Source organism: Rhinopithecus roxellana, chromosome 9 (assembly GCF_007565055.1).
Source record: "Rhinopithecus roxellana isolate Shanxi Qingling chromosome 9, ASM756505v1, whole genome shotgun sequence".
In the NCBI taxonomy this organism is placed as follows: Eukaryota; Metazoa; Chordata; class Mammalia; order Primates; family Cercopithecidae; genus Rhinopithecus; species Rhinopithecus roxellana.
In genome coordinates, this window is record NC_044557.1 from 50,053,941 (window position 1) to 50,071,285 (window position 17,345).

General features: G+C 40.6%; 1 protein-coding gene across 3 annotated transcripts in view; it reads left to right on the forward strand.

Annotated features, from left to right (window-relative positions):
- Positions 1 to 810: 810 nt before the first annotated feature.
- Positions 811 to 17,345, forward strand: part of WWP1 (WW domain containing E3 ubiquitin protein ligase 1) — a 121,919-nt gene continuing 105,384 nt past the window's right edge. For 2 of the 3 annotated variants that reach the window (XM_030937435.1, XM_030937436.1), the window contains exon 1: positions 995 to 1,189. The gene's annotated coding sequence lies outside the window, so the exon portion shown is untranslated. Of the gene's footprint in view, positions 1,190 to 17,345 lie in introns of all 3 variants that reach the window. The other variant, XM_030937434.1, reaches the window with a different exon arrangement.

The following is a 17,345-nucleotide window of genomic DNA, read 5'->3' on the forward strand; positions in this document are numbered from 1 at the left end:
GGGAGCAGGCAGTGGAGAGGGGCAGGGGCATCTGGCCCTAGATAGAAGGAAAACTAGTAAGTCTGGGTGTGGACCTAGATATAATCTATGGGAGTTGGTCAGGTGGTTGGGAAAGCTGTAGAAATCCACGCCTGAAGGCTTCTGCTTCTCTGAAGTTGGAACCGGTTCACCTGTTAAGTAATGTGGTCCCACTGACTTCTATTTGCACATTGGCCTTTCTTCTAAAAGCAATACATATAACCAACAGCACTTTTCTAAACCAGTTGACTTTTCTGTAAAATGCAGACAGTAGACGCTACTTTATCAGATTGTTGTGTGCGTTAATTGTGCCGACACGTGTACTTGGTCAGTAAGTATCTGCTTTATCACTGGGCTGATGTGAGTGAGGACTAGGTGGTGGGACTTCCACAGATGAACGTTTTGATTAATGAAAAACGGACTGAAAGTCTTCGGGTATGACCAACGGCTAAATGCAATTATTTAATCTTGCAATGGGTTCGAGGTCAAACACTCAGGTCACGGAGTATTTATGAACAGCCTACTTTTGCCCCTGGACCTTAAGAAGTCCTATTCCGGGCTCGACCGCCGACCGGAAAGTCAAATTAGCAGTGCCCAGAGCGAGTTTAGAGCAGGCTCCTACCAAATCTCAGCGGCGGCCCCGCCCCTTCCACAGGTTCAGGCCCCGCCCCTCCCTGCTATTGGCTGTCCCTCCCCCTCCGCTAGAACCGCTCGGAAGACCAGGAGGAGCGGAGTTTTCCTAAGGCAGCATCCGAGCGCCCTCGCTGCGCATGCTCGGGGGAGGCGGATTCCGGGTCCGGAGTTGGAGGCTTTGGGCGGCCGCGGCGTAGCGCGCAGTGCCGGGGCCGGCGGGGAGGCGCGCGCTCGGGGCGCGGCGCCGGCGACGCGGCCACGCGGCGCGCTCCCGAGGAAGGGAGGTGTGGGGTCGGCTGGGGGTGGCGCGTGGCCGGGGTGGGGGTGGGGGGAGGGTCGGGTGTCGGCGAGCTCCGCGTGCGGGTTCCGAGTGGCTGCTGGCGGCCTGGGCTGCCGGGGCCGACGCCTGGGTGGCTGCCGCCGCCGCGCCTGCTGCGAGATGGCGATCTTGGGCGCGGAAGGGTGAGGGCGCCCGCCGCAGGAGGAGGTGCCGTTGCCGTGGCCGCCCGGCTGCCGGGAGCCGACAGCTTCGCGCCGGGTAAGGACGGCGCGGCTCGGGGCTGGGGGTGCAGGCGCCCAGGGCGGGAGGGGGCACGGGCCCGGAGCCTTGGTCGCGGTGCTGGGCGCCCGGCGCCGTCCGCTCCGGGCTGGACCCTCCTAGGGGCCGTCGGGGGACGGTCCGCCCTACCTTGGCTACCTTCTCCAGCCAGGGAGTCGGGAGTTTTCTAGGGTGGGGTCACGGGTCTTACCCGGAGTTCGTCCTGGCACAGGCCTGGGCCAGTGATCCTGGAGCGGAGCGAAGTGTTTCCGTGACTCTGCAGCTGCAGTTCTTAGGCTTCCTTAGCCTTCTCTTCGCCTTCCTTCACCTTTCCCTAACACCTCCCTCAAAACACAAATATATGGACTCATTGCCCGTGCCCTGACTTTCACCCCAATTTGAGTGTTGCAAACCAAGGACTCCAGCCTTGGAACGTCTTTTTCTGACATGTTTTTATCACTCCCCGTTCTTCACCGACTCTGCAGCCCCCCCTCCCCGACCCCCCCCCCGTCGCAACCCCCACCTCTACCTTTTGTGACCTGGTAGGTTCCAGTGACCTTGCAGATTTTACCAGTCCTTATCTTGTCTGTGACTTACAGACTCTCCTTTCATCTTCATGTTCTTTTTTAAAAAAATTTAATTTTGTAGTTTGCTTCTTACCTTTACGACCTTTAAATGATCAGTCTTGTTCACAGTCCTTTCTTTGCTCTGTCGATTTGGAGTTTTCTTTGCTCTGGTAAATATATGAAACCTTCATTACCAAAGAAGAGTAGTGTCTGTTATAATTTTGACATTTTTACTCTTCCAGAATAAAATATTTTTCAGGGACTTGATTTTGCTTTCTTTTTCTATTTGATAAGTTTAACAAAATTTTGTGTGTGTGTAGGTTAATGTGGAACAAGATTTTGTGTTTCTGCTTTAAAATGTTACTAGTAATAGTAGTGGGGAAAAAAATGATGTCCAAAGTTATATTTGTTTTCCCCATTTGGTGTTTTTACCTGAAATACTTGGTTTACAGTTACCTGCATTTTTTTTTTTAGAAAGAGTTCATGTGTAAATCCACTTTACCTGCCTCACCAAATCTGTGTGTATTATGCAAGCAAAATGCACCTTTTAAAAAAGAAAGTCATTCTTTTATTGTGTGACTTGTTTTTAGCCATCAAGTAGTAAATTAGCTGCGACTAGAAATGATCATTTTTTATAAATGGTTAGTATGTTAAAAAATGGAAAGTGTAGTGGCCAAGTGTTGGGAACTACTCAGATTGGGAATAGTAAAGTATTTGGAATAGTTCTTTGGGACACAGCTTATTAACATTTTCAGATAGTTCTTACCTTAAAACGCGAAACTGCTGGTAAGATCTACATCAGGGTTTTGAAAAGCAGTAATTATGAGCTACCGGCATAATACAGGATGTCACAGATAAAGTCTCTGCCTTCAAAGAGATGGTAATCTTTGCTGTTTACCCCACGGTGGCTGAAATTTCCTTTACTTCCTTGTACAGTTGTTAAGCATTTACTGCATAATTGTGGGAGGTATTTTGGGGAATACAAAGATGAACCGATTAGCAGTTTCTGCCTTCACACTAATTAGGTAGATAGTGCTATACACAAATGCCCTATTTGTCTTTTAATATATAAGTTTCATAAATGGTACCAAAATCCTCTCAGAAGTAAACTTCAAAGAGTAGAGTTCAGATCTTACTTGGCAAGGTAGGGATAAGAGGGTTAGTTTGTAGAGCTTATGGCTTCTGAAATCATGGTTTTGAAGGACGATTATGACTTTGGATAGGCAGGAAAGGTAATCCAAGCAGAGAGGTATCTCTAAGAGAGCACAGAGTTCCTATTTAGGGAAAGGCACGTACTTAACGTTTGGGTGGAACATAAGCTTATTTGTACTAGGATAAAGGGTGATAAAATTTGAAGGAAAAATTTGAACTAGTTTATGGGTTGTTTTTAATGCCAGGCTTATGACCTTGGATTTACTAGGTGATGGGGCTTCCACAGATGATTTTGAGTTGGGAGTGAAACAATTTGAACACTTTGTTTCAGAAGGATTAGTGGGATAGCGGCCTATAGTGTGAATTGAGGTAGGGAGAACCTGGAGGTAGAAAGACCTCCCAGTTGTTGTAGTCATGGGTAGTGAGGATCTGAGCTGTGGTGCACGCGAATGGAAAGGAAGAAAGGAAGTCGAATAGCCAAAATGGATGAGAGGGCAAGTGAAGAAAGTAAAAATAACTGATTCTGATTCAGGTTGGTTGGGAGAACAGTGGTACCATTATGAGCAAGATCATGAAGCTTTAACCTCACCATATGTGTGCTACTTTACAACTTTTTGGGGATTACTAATTCTTTTTTTTTTTTTTTTTTTTTGAGACGGAGTCTCGCTCTGTCGCCCAGGCTGGAGTACAGTGGCCAGATCTCAGCTCGCTGCAAGCTCCGCCTCTCGGGTTTACGCCATTCTCCTGCCTCAGCCTCCCGAGTAGCTGGGACTACAGGCGCCCGCCACCTCGCCCGGCTAGTTTTTTGTATTTTTTAGTAGAGACGGGGTTTCACCGTATTAGCCAGGATGGTCTCGATCTCCTGACCTTGTGATCCGCCCGTCTCGGCCTCCCAAAGTGCCGGGATTACAGGCGGGGATTACTAATTCTTGGTAAAATTTATACTGGCCTGGAAATTTTCCATATGTGCCTATGCTTCGTGGATATAATTTTAGGGGAGTCCATGGGCCACCTGAAGGTCATCCACAACACTCATCTCGGAATTACTTGGAGCTTTTTTCCATTTTCGAGGCAGGATTTCTTTCACTCCTGTCCCTATGGTTGGAGTGCAGTGATGCCTTCTGGGTACATTGCAACCTCCGCCTCCCAGGCTCAAGAGATTCTCCTCCCTCAGTCTCCTGTGTAGCTGGAACTATAGGCACTTGCCACCACACCCGGATAATTTTTGTATTTTTTTTTTTTTGTTGAGACGGGGTCTCACTATTTTGCCCAGGCTTGTGTTGAACTCCTGAGCTCAAGCGATCAGCCTGCCTTGGCCTCCTAAGTGCTGGGATTACACTTAGGGCATAAGCCACCATGCCGGGCCTACTGGGAGCTTTTTAAAACAGTAGAACCTTCAGATTCCTCTATGTATTGATAAGAACTCTTACTGTAGAGATATGCCATATATATAGAGAGACACAATATTACATTTGTGTTGTGGTTTATAGTTTACAGAGAATTTTGACTAATGTTATTTACTATTATATTACAGAATAAACTAGCCCAGGAGTTTAAATGATTTGCCTGAATCATTATTCAGCTGGTGGGTAAAGTGGAATCAGAAGATTATTGACAATGATGGTTTTCTTTCATGTATGAAGATAATGCAGTGGCTTTACCATCAATTAAATATAGTTATTGCCTTTAAGTGACCTTGTCAGTAAGGCTAGATGATCCCACAAAATTCTTTCTAGTTTTTAACATTTTGTGATTCTTGAGTCCTAGACTTTCATCAGAGTATCTACCCTCCTTGTTTAATATGTGCATGAGAGCTGGTGAGTCTAAGGGATGAATTGGGTAGAGAATAGCAGTTAGCAATATCAGATGATTTATTTGGATTGTTACTTTCTTTGTATGTCTCACTTTGGGCTGGGGAGTAGCAAGGAGAGAGGTGATGTAAGTGAAATAAGAAACTTTAAGAACTTTATCGGGAGGCTGAGGCAGGAGAATGGTGTAAACCCGGTAGGCGGAGCCTGCAGTGAGCCGAGATAGCGCCACTGCACTCCAGCCTGGGCGACAGAGCGAGACTCTGTCTCAAAAAAAAAAGCAAAATAACTTTATCTTCTCTATTCATTTATAGCTTCAGAATACTCTTTTCTTTCAGGAAGGCTTTATGAAATAAAAATGAAGACTTTACAAAGTAAATAAAGATTCCTATTCAATTTTTTTTGGGTGGATTAAGTAGCCAGCTAGGATGGTTAAAGCATAGTGTGATTGGTAAACACAGAAATTGACCTTTCTGTATCTATAAGATTATCTCCCTGGTAATAGGTTAGCATGTTATTGCATGTTAATAAACTTTGATTTCATAATTATTAGAAAGACTGGGTTTTTTACTCTTTGTATAAAAATATGATACGATTATAATGAGCAGTGGAAAATCCAATAAATTGCCCTTTATGATGGTATCCAAGGAACTAGTTACTAATACTTAATGGAGGAAAAATGATAAAAATATACATAGATGAATTTTACTGTTTTTGCTGGCATTAAGAAGAGTGTTATACCTTATGTTAGTATAGCATTTCACATTTGTAAATAATAACTATATTTATTTATCGTTTGGTTCTCATGACAACTGATAAGTAGGTGTGTTAGAAAGTAATAATTGCTTTACATTTTATTTTATTTTATATATCTATTTTTGAGACAGGGTCTTGCTTTGTTGCCCAGGCTGGAGTTCAGTGGCACAGTTATGGCTAAACTGCAGCCTCAACCTCAGCCTCCCAAGTACTTGGGACTACAGGTGTTTGTCATGACACCCAGCTAAATTTTTAAATTTTTTTGTAGAGATGCGGTCTTGCTGTGTTTCCCCAGGCTGGCCTCTGACTCCTGGACTCGTGGCCCTCCCACCATGGCCTTCCAAAGTGCTAAAATTACAGGCGTGAGCCACCGCTTCTGGCCAGTCGTTGCTTTTTAGATGAATATGCTGAGGCTAAAAAAAAAAGTTTAAAAAGTTACATTTCCAGAGTGGCTAGTTAGTGGCCACAATTAGAACTAAAACTAAAACCTTATTTTTGTTCCTATGTCAGTATTCTTTTCCCCCCCGACTTCTTACTCTTCATGTACAATGGAACATTAGTTAAGAGCTGTATGTGAAGGATTTGAATTTACCTGTTTGGATTGTGTTAAACTTTTGTATCATGTAGAGGTGAACTTGTCAGTTTTTTTCCTTTGTGTTAAAATGGTAATCTCACTGCAGTGGTTGCTGGTAGGTGATATTTAAATTTGTAAGCATTGTACCACAGAATGGTTATTCTGTCAAGGATAAAGCAGAAGTTGATTTCTTATCTGGAAAAGTACATTGGTGAAATGTAGATGTTTATTTTATTTTGAAAATTTTGAATTCTGTTGCTTTTACAGATGAAGTTTGTGTTTCCCTTTTATAAAAGCTTAGTCTTTGAAAATTTGCATTTTTTGAGCATATAAATCAGGATCTAATTTCCAAAATATATAAATTGGGTATCCCTAATTCAAAGTTTGAAATGCTCCAAAATGGGAAACTTTGAGCCACCTACCTTATTCAACAGAAACACTCTCTGGAGTATTTCAGATTTTGGATATTTGGATTAGGGATACTCAACCTATATCATGATATTTTATTATTTTTGGTATTAGATCATAAGCTCTACCATTGAAACAAACCCAAAGATACTAAAAAGCCCTCCTTAGTGGACACTTCAATTCATATATTTAAACAACTCTTTTAGGGAATGTGTAATGTAAATCCATATGTCAGATGGTTTTTAAGTTATAAGGAAGACTAGCATTTGTTGATTTAGTCTTGACATTTCTTTCTCTTTTTTTTTGAGATGGAGTTTCCCTCTTGCTGCCCAGGCTGGAGTGCAATGGCGCGATCTCGGCTCACTACAGCTTCCGCCTCCCAGGTTCAAGAGATTCTCCTGCCTCAGCCTCCCAAGTAGCTGGGATTACAGGCATGCACCACCATGCCTGGCTAATTTTGTATTTTTACTAGAGATGGGGTTTCTCTTTGTTGGTCAGGCTGGTCTTGAACTCCTGACCACAGGTGATCTGCCCGCCTCGGCCTACCAAAGTACTGGGATTACAGGTGTGAGCCACCATGCCCGGCCTAATCTTGACATTGCTTAAACCTGTAGTTCACTCACAGCACATACTGGTGTACCTATTATGTGCCAGACATATTTCTAGGTGCTGGGAGTACAGTGTTGAGATGACAGACATGAAGCTTGTCCTCTTGGAACCTGGGGTTTAGTGGAATCACTGACATTAACAAGGGCATAGGACTTTATCTTCTCAGGTTGTAATTTTGCAGAGTGTAATTAATTGTGCCTGTCCTTTTTCTGGGATTTGAACAAATTATGCAGAACACACAAGGAACCACGTGAGCGTAGTTTCAGTTATGTATTGCTGTGTAGCAAACAGCCCTAAACCAAGTCACTTAAAACAACCATTTTCTTTGTCACAGCTTTGCTTTCCTGGGTTGGGCTCATTTGTACAGGTTTTGCTGGTGATCACTCTGTGGCTGCTTTTCTCTCCATGTAGTCTTTCCAGAAGAGTTGCTGGCCTTACCTGGTAGCTGATGACTTAGGGCTCACAAGAGTACAAAGCAGAAGCAACCAGATCTTTTATTTTGAGAGGGAGTCTCACTCTATCACCCAGGCTGGAGTGCAGTGGCTGAATCTTGGCTCACTGCAACCTCCGCCTTCCAGGTTCAAGCGATTTTCCCACCTCAGCTTCCCGAGTAGCTGGGATTACAGGCGTGTACCACCATGCCCAGCTAATTTTTGTATTTTTAGTAGAGATGGGGTTTCACCATGTTGGCCAGGCTGGTCTGGAACTCCTGAGCTCAGGTGATCTGCCTGCTTCGGCCTCCCAAAGTGCTGGGATTACAGGCGTGAGCCAACACGCCTGGTCTGCAACCAGATCTTCTTAAAGTTTAGGCTTGTAAGGGACACAGTATCATTTCTGCCTCATTATACTGGTTAAAGCAAGTCAGAAATCTAGCCCAGGTTCAAGGGTACAAATATGTGAATCCATTTGGGGCCACCAATGTAACAGATTACCATAAATTTTATTTAAGTATAGCGTCAGCTTTATTATACCAAAACAGGACTTCCGGAAAACTGTTTTGGAAGCTGAAGCTTAGGCAAATCTGGATTTTGAAGCTTAGGCAAATCTGGATTTTGAGTCTGAGCATGCCACAGGGAAAGCTGAGTCTAAAAAAGTGCAAATGACAGCACATCTGGCTTACTACGCAGATGGGAATAGTTGGCACTATCCTTGGTTAGAAAAGAAGAGAACATTTGCGGCCTCTGAGGTTTTTCCTAGTATGCCACCATAATGGGGCAAGATTGACTTGCTTTCTACTTGAGGGCAGTGGGGTCTGACAAAGTACAGGACCCAGTAGTCCATACTGCTCGGAAGTAGTGATTTACCTGATCTCGTGAATTGGAACAGACAGCATCCCATGCAGAGAATGGGCCACAGATGGGCAGACATCAATTCCCTCTGCCCTTGTGATTGGATTTGAGACCTAGGGGAGCAGGGTGTCTTCACTATCACTCTGGCCTTGACCAGAGTGAGCAGCCTTTCCCCCCGTGCTCCCAGCCCCAATGGCATTTTCTGTTTGCAATGTCTTGAAAAAGCTTGGGATAAGCTACTCTTCCTTTGAGAGGTGTCATTATAGTGGAGAGAAATCTCTTTCCTTCTAGAGACTGGAATGAAAATCCTCTCTTATGGAAATACAGTGAAGAAGGTGCTGCTTCTTTCCAAGAACAGGTAGATTCATTGCTGGCTACTGGGTTTTTCTCGCTTTATCTCAGCCTTATCCACTATTGCTTTATTTTAGTCTCAGCAGTGTTTGTTTTTACTTCATGTTGGCTGCTAAGTAATGCCATGGTTAAAGGTGAAATGAAGAAAATGAGTGTTTAGTTTTTATTACATTATAGCTTCTGAGTGGAGTAGTGAATGCTTTTCATTTTAAGAATTTAGGTTATTAGTGCATAGCTGCGAAGCATTTTTGAAGCATTTCATGTACACTAAAAACGGGCCCCTGCATCCTCATGCAAATCTCTTTGCAAATTTCTGAAAGTAGTACATTGGCTGTTGCGGGGAGGAGTTTGGTAATTGGAGGTACTGAGAAACATGATTTATAGAAATTGGAAAGGCCAGGGCACAAAGAAGGGCACGGATTGAGTTACATGAAGGTGCTTCTTGATGGCTCTCTTCCCTACCCTAAATTACTTGGGCAGTTAAAAAATATCCTAGCATTACCAGAATGTAGGCATGATAGCCTTTTAGGAAACAAGGAAAACAAGTTATTTTGGTAGCTGTTCGGTATACTCATAAATCTGATTGACTGGGCTGGGTGGAAGCTGACTGTTGAGTCCTGACTTGAAATTAGGATTCTGTGGTTATACATTAGCCCCAACTTGCAAAGATGTCCTATTTTTTGTCTGTGTTTAGTTAGACTGGGGAGGAGAATTAAATGAACCTGTTTTGTATAAAGTAGGATATTCTTTACCTTAGAAGTAAACAAACTAGATTGCTCTTCTCTTTTTAAGTTTTTAACACTAGAGACACTTTTGGCATACAGGTTAAGAGTTAAAGTTTAAAGTCAGGCAGACCTGACTTGTGGTAGTACTGTTTAATGGTAGGATTGCCTCAGTTTCTTCTTTTCTAAAATTTAAAGAATACCATCCTTAATGGATTTTTGTAAGGATTAATTGAAATAATGTTTATAAAGCAGGAAGCATGGTGGCTAGAACATAAGCCCTTAAAGCATGTTTATTGCTTGTAATTCAGTATTATTAAGTTGAAAATTCAAACAAGTGTTCACTTTGCTGTGAGTTACTCATTTCTCAAAGACAGTTCTATTTTCGTTTTGGCATGGGCAGAGCTCCTTATCAGATTTCCACCCCTCGCTTTTTTTTGAGACAGGGTCTCTGGAAGCTCTGTCTCCCAGGCTAGAGAGCAATAGTGTGATCATGGCTTATAGCAGCCTTGACCTCCTGGGCTCAAGCAATCCTCCAACCTCAGCCCCACAAGTAGCTGGGACTACAGTTATGCACTACCATGCTCAGCTATTTTTTTTTTCTTTTTCTTTTCTTTTTTTTTTTAGTAGAGTTGTTGCCCAGGCTGGTCTTGAATTCCTGGGCTCAAGTCATCCCCCCGACCTCGACCTCCCATAGTGCTGGGATTTACACGTGTGAGCCACCATGCCTGGACAAATAAAAAAAAAAAAGTTGCTAAAAGGGTAAGCATGAAATCTGGGATACTCACTTAACGTGGCTAGCAGTATATCAGCTAGTGATGGTTTTGCTGTGCAACCTGGGAACAAGAAATCATTAACACCATCATTAGATGAAGTATAATATAGACCAGTGTTTGTCAAAGTGCAGTCCTTGTGTAACAGTTGTCTGGGATGCTTATTAAACATGTTGATTTTGAGTATCCTTTGAGATCTCTGATATGGTCCTTGAGAGTGGAGCTTAGGAATCTTCATTTTTTGCAAATGTCTCGAGATTTTATGCACATTAGTTTGAGAACTGTTGGTAGAAACTGAGTTGGTTATTTGGGGTCCTAGTGTGCTCTGTCAGAGGTCATTTTTCTAGCTAGCTAAAATATTCCTTTTTTTTTTTTTTTTTTTTGAGAAAAGGTCTTGTTCTGTTACCCAAGGCTAGAATACATTGGCAAGATCATGGCTCACTGCAACCGTAACCTCCTGAACTCAAATGATCCTCCCACCTTAGCCTCCCTAGTAGTTGGGAGTACAGGTGTGTGCCGCAACACCTGGCTAATTTTTTATTTCTATTTTATTTACTCATTTTTTAAGACAGAGTCTTACTGTCACCCAGGCTGGAGTGCAGTGGCACCATCTCGGCTCACTGCAACCTCTGTCTCCCAGGTTCAAGTGATTCTTGTGCCTCATCCTCCCGAGTAGCTGGGATTACAGGTATGTGTCACCACACCCAGCTAATTTTTGTATTTTTAGTAGAGATGGGGTTTTACCATGTTGGCCAGGCCGGTCTCGAACTCCTAGCCTCAAGTGATTCATCCTTCTTGGCCTCCCAAAGTTCTGGGATTGATTACAACCATGAGCCATCATGCCCTGCTTAATTTTTTATATTTTGTAGAGATTGGGGGAGGGGGGGGTCTTACCTTATTGCCTAGGCTGGTCTTGGACTCCGGGACCCAAGTGATCCTCTCACCTTGCCGTCTTTTCAAAAGTGCTGGGATTAAAGTTACGAGCCAGTGTGCCCAGCCCTCAAGTATTCTTTAAGTACACATGTATAATGTAAATACAAAGAGAGCTTAACATCTGAACCTTCCAGACATTTAAAACAGCCTAAGATAATTGCCAAGGACTTGATCCAAACAAACTCTAGAAACTTGATACAGGGTGATTACAATGAGGAGTAGGCAAGAGAAATGATGCTGCAAAGAGACCTCCATTAGGCTTTCTTGTTCAAAACATTTCCTCCGTATTTCTTTCTACAAAAGCAGAAATTATTTTGAGCAAAGCTAATTCTTTTTTAAAAATGCCTACTAAGAGTTAAGCTAGAAGTTATGATTCATTATTAAATAGTCTGATTGCTTTTCACTTAGCTAAGGTAAGCCACTTAAAAATAGAGATTTTTAACTGAAATGTGTCAAATTTGGAATTTGGTCTTTTGACTAGAAAGTAGGTTGGTTGGGGGCATGATGTGTCTCTTACAGGGAAAAGCCTTTACTTAGGGTAAGGGCATTGACTTGGAAAGTCATGAGAAAAGGTTTGAATTTTAAATTAATGAAAGAAACAAAACAAATTTCAAGCTAATCTCTAACTCTTATTTAGGGCCACAGTGATGACACCTATGGGCTCTCTCACTTAAACCCTCCTCATACCTATGACCAGCAGGACCCAAAATCTGATCCTGTCATCAGAAGAGTAGATCTTTTTTCCTGGAAAAACCTAAAAATATGGTTGAAATAAACATAGGTTGCTGTGTTAGTAATTTTGTGGTCAAAAATATGTCAAACCCATGATTTTTTTTTCTAAATTTGAGTGGAAAGGATTAGTTGACATTTCTTTTTGAGGAGCCTATTGTTTTGTTTTGTTTTTTTTCTGAGACAGTCTCGCTCTGTTGCCCAGGCTAAAGTGCAATGGTGCAGTCTCAGCTCGCTGCAACCTCCACCTCCTGGGTTCAAGCAATTCTCTTGCCTCAGCCTCCCAAGTAGCTGGGATTATAGGTACCTGACACCCGGTGGCTAATTTTTGTAGAGATGGGGTTTCACCATGTTGGCCAGGCTGGTCTCGAACTCCTGTGACCTCAAGTGATCCGCCTGCCTTGGCCTCCCAGAGTGCTGGGATTACAGGCTTGAGCCAAGGCACCTGGCCATGAGAAGCCTATTGTATTTGTGTTTGTTTTCACTGTCTCTTTGGCCCTTTCTCTCGGGGAAAAACAATAGCCATCTCTTTTTGTCTGTGCTCTGTGAAATATTGTGTCGATGTTTACAAGTGAATACCAAACAGAAGGTATATATTATACTTGGGAATACCATTTTTCTAGGTTAAAAGTTTTGGTAATTGTAACTTGTTTTAAAACTTTCTTTGTGATTTAATTTTCCATTAATGTATTGGCTATTTAGAGCTCAGGCCTTAAAGTAAGACAAACTTTTTGAGTTTTGGCACCCATGGGGTGAGTGATACTGTTTAAGTTAACATCAGTTTAAGCCCTAGTTGTATCATATGTAAAGTGAGAATAATATGCCCAATTCATGGGTTTATTGTGTGACTTAAAGCTGGCACTTGGTTTTCAGTACATATTCACTTGGCTGGGTCTATAATACCTTCTCATTGATGTCAGATCTATTTCAGAATTTTCTTGAATTTTGGAAAGGTAATCCGTTTCATATACTGTTAAATAAAACCCAGTGAAGTCTAGGGCAGTGCCTGTACTTTGTTTGGCAAATGCTTGTGTGTGGATAAGTAAGGTTAATAAATAGCCACACATCAGGTCAGATTTTGTTGCTAAATGAACTTTCAGTTTTTTTTTAGTTTTTTGCATTTTGGGTCTGTGGATATTGTGTGCCTGTATTTTGGATTCTAATACTTTCCTCTAAGAATGAGGACTATCTGATGAAAATTTATCCTTTACAGCATGCTTTAAAATGCTTAGGAAGAGTACTTGTAAATAGTGAATTAACAATGTGTATCTATTATGTAAATAACTTGAAAATATCTTGGAATTGTGTATTTATAACAGATTTTGTGGCAGTACTGTATTCCTTTCAAGTTCTTAAATGTAATTTCTAATCCTTACTGCAGGTGTGTGAGGGGCTTTCTTTACCTACTTTTCTCTATATGTTGTGGAAGTGTAGAAGAAAAATGTTGAGAGTTTCTGTGTCTTAGAGTAATTGAGAGTGTGGTTAGAGTGGTGGTGATCAGGGTGGAATGGGGTTAGGAAATTAACTATTATTGGGCACCTTCTATATTCCTGATTGTAGAAAAGAGTTCCACTTTCCCACAGTTAATATTAACACCTTTAAAAAAAAAAAAAAAAAAAACCCTCACAATACTGTATTAATTTGGTGTTAGTATCCTCATTTAACAAACAGGAAAACTGAGACTCAGGTTAAATATGCACAAATAGAGTTGAAGTTTGCGTGTAGGTCTGTGTGACTTAAAAACTGTTCTCTACATTACCAAAATGTGCTCTTCTCAAACTCGAAATTGGCACTTTGGAATTGAAGAGTTAGGACATCTCCATGGCTGCTTAAATGCTGATACATTAGAGTTCTTAATGTATTAAGAAACAATCAGAAGATGTTGTGAGGTGAACATAACTTTGAGTCATGGCATGCTGATGATGAGCACACTGGGAGAGTGCTGGTTTCATCAGCAGTTCTGGCTTTGGCCTGCCATTAAGAAGCTCTGAGTTTCTGAGTAATTCTCTTTAATCACCTCTCATCCTCAGCTCAACTTCGTGACTCTGCTTTCTGCTGCTTCATAAATGCAGCAAGTATGTGTATTTCAGGAATGCCAAAATATTAAACATTTTTGAATTTTAAGGAAAAAAGTCAGTTAAGCAAATATACTATTAAAATATCAGTTTGAATCAAGTGACCAATTACTTATGGAAATGTTTGTGTCATTTTGAAATAAGAGATTATACTGAAGTTTGATCTTCATAGAGTGTGAATGTCATGTTGTCCTGAATGCTTTCCCAGAATACATGGAAATTATTTATTAAACATGATCTCTAACAGCTTACCTACTCCATTGTTTATGTGCTTATACTTTTACGCATTTATCTTTTTACGATTAATTGTTCTTTCTCAACCTTAAGGAAAGATAATTTCAAAGGCTAGCTTAACAGCCCACAAAACCACCTGACGTAAGCTTTATTTGATAGAATAGTAACTTCAGATTGATACAGCAAACTTCTCATTTTAAGGCATGGGATTAGCTCAGCACTTCTTATTATTTATTTTGTTTCTGCAGTGCGTATGTAGTGAAAAGAGCATTAGCTTTGAGCTCAAAAAAATCTGGCTTCAAATTCAAACTTTTACTAGTTTCATGGCCCTGGGCAATTTACTTCAACCTAATTTTTCTTATCTGTTAATAGGACTATTAATGATGACTCTAATGAATAATTGATAACGTTAGAGAGAATTTTTTTGTAAAGTGACTGACATATAATAGGAGCCCAGTAAATGTTTGCTGCTGCTGTTATATTTTGGAGTCAGAGGCCCTGGTTCAGGTTCTGTGTTTAAGACTGGCTATGTTTTCTGCATCACTCAGGTGCCCCACCTAAGTGTATGAGGTCTTGGGCTTTATCATCTTACCTTTCTGTCTAGCAAGTATCTACACAGCTCTTTTTATATGTTAGCTACGTTGATTCTGTAAGTTTGGAACCCAAGTTTTAATGTACTTAGTGTTATTTGAATTATATTGTCTTCGGAAACCTGCAGCATAGGAGTGGGAAACCTGTTTTCTGATGTTCACTAGGGTAAGGGGAAAAGCTACCAAATGCATGCTTTTATATATATATATATACACATACACACACACACATATATACATATATATTTTTTTTTACTGTAAAAACTTTGGTGTAATATGCAAACATAATATTGTATAAGAAACTGAGAAATTATAGCAAATTAAAAGAAAAACACTAGCTCATTCTCAGTACTGTACTGATCATTTAGGGTTTATCTTTTGTTGACATAGCTAAATTTTAGTATAAATTATTTTAAGACAGAAGTAAGAATCTTAAGGATGGGAAAAATAAAGTTCATCAGTGCATGATAAGTAAAAATATATTTCGCTCTTTTTAGAGGTGGAGGAGGAGATGGAGCTGGGAGAGAAGGAAAGATCAGTGGGATAATAGAGTAATGATGCCAAAGAAAGCCCTATGTTTTTGTCTTTTAAAGGCCTATAGCTGCTTAGGTTAAAAATTGGAATAGTTGTGCTAAGTTTGGTGAATACACTTTCTTTTCTTTCTAATATTTTCTAGTAAACATAGTAACTGATATCCTTTCCTGCATTGAAGGAAAACTGTTAATTTCATTTTGGGGAAGTTGGTATAATCTATTTTATTTTTTTAAAAAGGTTCTATTTATGGTGCAACATCACCACCTTGTGGCCGTCTAGAATATTGTTGCAAAGTTGTTTCCACCACTGTAAGCATAAATTAAATTGTTCTTTGATGTTGGCCAGCGACTCCATCTAGTTTGTAATGCGTAGCTTTTTACTATAAATAGGGGTGGAGAGTAGAAAATAAAATGATTTGTATACAAGGATTGCAACTTTATAAAAGTGTATTTGAGGAAAATAATTGTGTAAATCATTGTGAGGTTAGTATAATTATGGATGGTTTCTGTGTATTTCATATTTTCATGAAATATGCACTATTTTCAGTGAAGTAATTCTAAGCTAAAAATTATCAATATGTTCTATGTTCCAGTTCTCATTTAATAAGAAAACTGAGGCCGAGTGAAGTTTAGATGCCCCATCTCACTCAGCCATTTAATGTAGGACTGTTTGTTGTCTAAAACAGTATTTTCTAAATTGATGACTCTTGGAGGGATATTTTCTACATGAATTTTTACACTTTTTTCTTTTTTTTATATGACTGCTAACAGCCAAATGCTTTTTTCATTTTGATGATAATTTTAAGGGGACAAATCCAAATGAAAAGTATGATGGTAAATTTAAAAGAGCATCTAGAATACATAGGCCATTTGGTTTTACTGCTCGTATTTACTTAGTTGTTTGGGGATCTGGTTGACACTAAGTATTCTTCAGTAGCAAATATGTATTAAACACTTCCAGTATGCCAGGCTTTGAGGGGGGCAAGTGGTGAGGACTTGCCCTGGCATTCTTGGAATTTAGTATTCAGTGAGATAAATAAAGCTGTTTTATGACAAAAGTTTAATATCAGGGGTTCTGGATGAAAGTAGCTATAATTTGTTTTGTGTTAGGCATCATGCAAAGGGATTTAGGTACTGCTTTTTAGTCTCAGCAATTGATTTTGGAATTTTGCTTTGATTTTGCAGGAACAGTGTATATGCACACAAATAAATATTGGTGGAAGCCCTGGCATACCTCCATGGAATGATGGTTTTCCTCGTCAAGTATGAACAGTTTGGCTGTTCCAGTGGGCTTTCCTGGCTTGGTCTTGCTATCCTGCCACCATTTGGCACAATGTTTCTGTGGGAAAATTTGTCTTGTATTCCAAGAAGCCATCTTTTCCTTAAACTTTTGGGGTCTAATGTTTGATAGTTTGGGGTTTAGCATACGACTTCTAAAGTGTTTGGAATGTTTAATTAGGGTTGGGGAGTATCCAAGTGTAATAAGTCTCTGTCCTATATTCTTTTGTTTCTTTGAGTATTTAATAAGTCAAACTAGCATTTTAGATCCTTTATTTTTGTATTGGACTTTTTTCTATTGAGCGTTTGTTTTGGGCTGTGGAGGTGAAATATTGGTGAGGCGAGCATGGACTTGAATCTTAGAATTAGGGCAGAGGGAAAATGTAGGTGGGTATTGTCCCATTTGCATAGTATTTTCTTAATGATATTTTAATTTAAAATTTCTGTTCTGTGCTATATAGGTATTTTCTTAACCTAACCACTCTAACCATCTTTTATTGTTGTTTTAACAGTTAACATAATAATATGTTGTTTTATTAGTTGTGTATCTGTGTGTCTTCATTTAATACACATTTATTGAAGGTTTTTTGTTTTCTGTTTTTTCTTTTTTGGAGACAAGGTCTAGCTCTGTTCCCCAGGCTGGAGTTCAGTGGTGCCATCACAACTCACCACTGCCTCAAACTCCCCAGGCTCAAGTGATGTCCTACCTCAGCCTCTTGAGTAGCTGGGACTACAGGAACGCACCACCACACCCAGCTAATTTTTTTTTTAATTTC